Here is a 6,000-nt window from a genome sequence, read left to right as displayed (position 1 = left end):
AGGCCTTTGTCAAGGTGCCACACGTGAGGCTGCTTAGCAAGATAAGGGCCCATGGAATTACGGGTACATTAACAGCGTGGCTAGAGCGTTGGCTGGTTCGCAGAGAACAGAAAGTGGGGATATAGGGATCCTATTCTGGCTGCAGGTTCTACAGGGATTGGTGTTAGGACCACCGCTTTTTACGATGTATGCCAAGGATTTGGACAATGGTATTAATGGATTTGTGGCTAAATTTTCCGAGGATACAAAGATAGGTGGAAGAGTGAGTATTGTTGAGGGAGCAGAGAGCCTTCATAGAGACTTAGGTAGTTTAGAAGAATGGGCAAAGCACTGGCAAATGAAATACCATGCACTTTGGTGGAAGATATAAATGGGCAGATAATTATTTAGATGGGGAGTGAATTCATAATGCTCAGATGCAAAGGGACTTGGGAGTCCTTGTGCAAGATACCCTAAAGTTTAACCTCCAGGTTGAGCCAGTTGTGAAGAAGGCGAATGAAATGTTGGCATTAATTTTTAGAGTTATTTAATGTAAGATCAGGGATGTGATGTTGAGGCTCTATAACGCACTCGTGAGACCACACTTGGAGTAGTATGTGATGTTTTGAGCTCCTTATTTTAGAAAGGATATACTGACGCTCGAGGGGGTTCAGAGAAGATTCGCGTGAATGATTCCAGGAATGAAATGGTTACCGTATAAAGAACGTCTGGCAGCTCTTGGGCTGTATTCCCTGGAGTTCAAGAAAATGAGGGGGATCTCATAGAAACATTCCGAATGCTAAAATGCCTGAACCGATTAGATAAGGCAAAGTTATTCCCCGTGGTAGGGGATTCTAGGACAAGTGAGCACAACTTCAGTGTTGAAGGACGTTCTTCCAGAACTGCAATGCGGAGAAATTACTAGTCAGAGGGTGTTAAATCTATGGGATTGTTTGCCACAAGTAGCTGTGGAGGCCAAGTCATTGGATGTATTTAACGTAGAGATAAAGAGATTCTCGTTTAACCAGGGCATCAAAGAGTATGGGGTGAAAGCAGGGGAGTGGGGATGACTGGATGAAGTGGATCAGCCCATGATTGAATGGAACAGTAGGCTCGATGGGCTTATTTTTTTCTTATTGTCTTATGGTCTTTCTAAGTGCATCCATGGAACGTCTGGAAATCTAGGGAAACTGCGGGAATTCTTGCAAAGATGTGTGCTTCGTATATTTTTGGAGCTGAAGTTCTGAAAGAATGGAGTCCGGCTAATTGTGTACCATTATTTAAGAAGGGGAGCAAAGAAAAAACAGCATGTCTCATATCCGCGGTGGGTATGTACTGGAGTGGATGCTGCAGAACTGAATCAATCCATATATGGATAGGCAAGGACAAATCAGAGTTATACACACAAAATGCTGGAGGATCTCAGCAGGCTAGGCAGCGTCTATGGGGAAAAAAAGTATAATCGACGTTTCCGGCCGAGACCCTTCGGTAGGACTCATTCAACACGCCTATTGCTTTAGAAATACAAGTCTGCCAAATATCTCAATTGCTTTTCAACGAGTTAATCACGATCATTGATGAGTCTAAGATATTGGACGCTGCTTGTTTGGAATCTTTAGAAGGTCTTTCATAAGGTTTCACATGGCAGGGGAATCGGGAAATGTAAATTGATCGCTAATTGCAAACAGAACCTTAACTGTATTTCTAATTGTCTCAATGGTACGAATCAGAGAATGATAGCAATAGAACTCGGACTAGAAGCCTCTTGAGCATTACGTTGACATAGGAGTAGTTGATGGGATATTTGTTGTTTGTTACATATATCAACGAGTTTCATGAAGGACTGCAATTAGTAATTTGTCGATGGTCCTGAAAGAGGAGATATTGAAGACCGTAAAGAAGGCGATCAAAAATTACAAGGGAATATTACTGACCTTGGTAAACGGGCCAGGGATTGGCAACTGGTTTTCAATTCGAATAAGAACAAAATATTTCATTTTTGGAAGGCAAACCAAGGCAGGATTTCTACAGTGAATGGTTGGTCTTTTGGGAATGTGATAAAACGTGTATTCTTGGACGTTCATCTCTAAAATACAATCATCTGTCAGCCAGGATTCAGTGATGGCCACAACACCATACCGGACAATCTGCAATTGTGCAGCAAGCTCATGCACCATGTTTCCTGTACGTCGTGCATTGAGGTATAACACTTCGAGTGTTGCTTTTCTACCATCAGTACTATCCTGACTCCGTTCACTCCGGTTCCTACCCACCTACGAAACTGATTTAAAACCTGCTCAAACACTCTAACAAACCTGCCCACGAGGATATTAATTCCCGTAGGTTCAAGTGCAACCCACCATTTTTTATTAGGTCGTACCTTCCACAGCAGAGATCCCAATGCCAGCTTCTCAACCACCCAGTAACCTGCCAAATAATAATCTATCTACCGTTACCGGCGTGTAGAACATGCAGCAATCCAGAAATTACTACCCTAGGGGTCCTGCTTTTTAACTTTGTACCCAGTTCTGTAAATTTTCTTTTCAGGACTTCTTTGCTTTTCCTTCCTACGTCATTGACGGCAAAAGTAGCAGGACATCTAGCCGCTGTCGCTCCCTATACAAAATGTTGAGGAAGCGATCCGAGACGTCCCTGATCCTGAAACCTGGGAAGCAAAATACCATTCGGATGTCTCGTTCACGTCTCCAGAATCTCCCGTCTGTTCCTCTGACTACTGAGTCCTCTATCACTACTGTTCCCCTTTTCTCCCTCAGTCCCTTCTGTACCACAGACCTATGCTAAGTGCCAGTATCCCGATCTCCATGGCATTCTCCTGGTATGACATTCCCCTTAACACTATCCCAAACAGTAAATCCCAAACAGTATTCTTCTTATTGAGGGGAATGGCCACATGGGTGCTCTGCGGTAATTGCCTATTCAAATTTCTATTTCTCCTGACAGTCAACCAGCTATCCGCCTCCTGCAACTTCATGGTGACTACTTCCCTGTAACTCTGATCGATACTTTCCTCATCTCCCGGCCAAGTGGTAGGTTATCCATCGAACACGGTGTTCGACGAGCTGCTGCCGGATGCAATTCACACAAATGGAATTCCTTGGCATACTTTAAACATATAACCATATAACAATTACAGCACGGAAACAGGCCATCTCGGTCCTTCTAGTCCGCGCCGAATACTTACTCTCACCTAGTCACACCGACCCGCACTCAGCCCATAACCCCCCATTCCTTTCCTGTCCATATACATATCCAATTTTACTTTAAATGACAATACCGAACCTGGCTCTACCACTTCAACTAGAAGCTCGTACCACTCTCTAAGTAAAGAAATTCCCCCTCGTGTTACCCTTAAACTTTTTCCGCCTAACTCACAACTCATGTCCTCTTGTTTGAATCTCCCTTACTCTCAATGGAAAAAGCCTATCCACGTCAACTCTATCTGTCTCCTTCAGAATTTTAAATACCTCTATCAAGTCCACCCCCCCCCCCCCCCCGACATTCTACGTTCCAAAGAATAAACAACTAACTTGTTCAACCTTTCCCTGTAACCTAGTGCTGAAACCCAGGTAACATTCTAGTAAATCAATAGACAATAGACAATAGGTGCAGAAGTAGACCATTCGGCCCCTCGAGTCTGCACTGCCATTCTGAGATCATGGCTGATCATTCACTATCAATACCCAGTCCCTGCCTTGTCCCCATATCCCTTGATTCCCCTATCCATCAGATATCTATCTAGCTCCTTCTTGAAAGCATCTGGAGAATTGGCCTCCACCGTCTTCCGAGGTAGTGCATTCCACACCTGCACAATTCTCTGGGAGAAGAAGCTCTTCCTCAACTCTGTTTTAAATAACTGACCTCTTATTCTCAATCCATCTTCTCTCTACTCTCTCTATTTTGTTGTCATCTTCCCTATAATTCGGTGACCAGAACTGTACACAATACTCAAAATTCGGCCTCACCAATGCCTTGTACATTTTAATATTACATCCCAACTCCTATACTCAATGCTCTGATTTATAAAGACCAGCATACCAAAAGCTTTCTTCACCACCCTATCCATATGAGATTCCACCTTCAGGGAACTATGCACCATTATTCCTAAATCACTCTGTTCTACTGCATTCTTCAATGCACTACCGTTGCACTACCATGTATGTCCTATTTGGATTATTCCTACCAAAATGTAGCACCTCACACTTGTCAGCATTAAACTCCATCTGCCATTGTTCGGCCCACTCTTCTAACGGGCCTAAATCTCTCTGCAAGCTCTGAAAACCTACTTCATTATCCACAACGCCACCTACCTTAGTATCACCTGCATACTTACTAATCCAATTTACCACCACATCATCCAGATCATTAATTTATATGACAAACAACATTGGACCTAATACAGATCCCTGAGGCACACCACTAGTTACCGGCTTCCAACCAGACAAAAAGTTATCCACCACTACTCTCTGGCATCTCCCATCCAGCCACTGTTGATTCCATTTTACTACTCCAGTATTAATACCCAACAATTGAACCTTCCTAACTAATCTTCCGTGTGGAACCTTTTCAAAGGCCTTACTAAAGTCCATATAGACAACATCCCTTGCTTTACCCTCGTCCACTTTCCTCGTAACCTCTTCAAAACTTGCAATAAAAGTTGTCAAACATGACCTTTCACGCACAAATCCATGTTGACTGTTCCTAATCAGACCCTGACTATCCAGATAATTATATATTCCATCTCTAAGAATACTTTCCATTAATTTACCCACCACTGACGTCAAACTGACAGGCCTATAATTGCTAGGTTTACTCTTAGAACCCTTTTTAAACATTGGAACAACATGAGCAATACGCCAATCCTACGGCAAATCCCCGTTTCTAATGACATTTGAAATCTTTCTTTCAGAGCCCCTGCTATTTCTACACTAACTTCCCTTAAGGTCCTAGGGAATATCCTGTCAGGATCCAGAGATATATCCACTTTTATATTCCTTAAAAGCGTCAGTACTTCCACCTCTTTAATCTTCATAGTTTTCATAACTTCCCCACTTGTTTCTCCTTACCTTACACAATTCAATATCCTTCTCCTTAGTGAATACTGAAGAAAAGAAATTGTTCAAAATCTCTCCCATCTCTTTCAGCTCCACGCATAGCTGTCCACTCTGATTCTGTAAGGGACCAATCATACCCCTCACTATCCTTTTCCTATTAATATAACTGTAGAAACTCTTTGGATTTATTTTCTCCTTACTTACTTACTTACTTATCTTCTTTTGGCTTTTCTAATTGCTTTCTTAAGATTCTTCTTACATTCTTTATATTCCTCGAGCACCTCATTTACTCCATGCTGCCTATATTTATTGTAAATATCTCTTTTTTTCCTAACCAAGTTTCCAAACCATGGCTCTTTCAAACTTTTAACCTTTCCTTTCAACCTAACAGGAACATAAAGATTCTGTACCCTCAAAATTTCAAATTTAAATGACCTCCATCTCTCTATTATATCCTTCCCTTAAAATAAATTGTCTCATCCACTCTTTCTAAACCCTTTCGCATCTCCTCAAAGTTATCATTTCTCCAATCAATAATCTCAACCCTGGGTCCAGTCCGATCGTTGTCCATAATTATATTGAAACTAATGGCATTGTGATCACTGGAACCGAAGTGCTCCCCAACACTTACGTCCGTCACCTGAAATAGTTCATTCCCTAACAGAAGATCCAACACTGCCTCTTCTCTAGTCGGTACCTCCAGGTGTTGCTGCAAAAAACTATCCTGCACACATTTTACAAACTCCAAACCATCCATTCCTGTTACAGTATGGGCTTCCCAGTCTATGTGTGGAAAATTAAAATCTCCCACAATCACAACCCTATGCTTACTGCAAATATCTGCTATCTCCTTGCAAATTTGCTCCTCCAATTCTCGCTCCCCATTTGGTAGTCTATAATACACCCCTATAAGTGTTACTACACATTTCCCATTCCTCATTTCCACCCA

This window comes from Hypanus sabinus, chromosome 5 (genome assembly GCF_030144855.1).
Source record: "Hypanus sabinus isolate sHypSab1 chromosome 5, sHypSab1.hap1, whole genome shotgun sequence".
Taxonomy (NCBI): domain Eukaryota; kingdom Metazoa; phylum Chordata; class Chondrichthyes; order Myliobatiformes; family Dasyatidae; genus Hypanus; species Hypanus sabinus.
The sequence above is the reverse complement of the archived record's forward strand: the minus strand, read 5'-3'. Positions refer to the sequence as shown.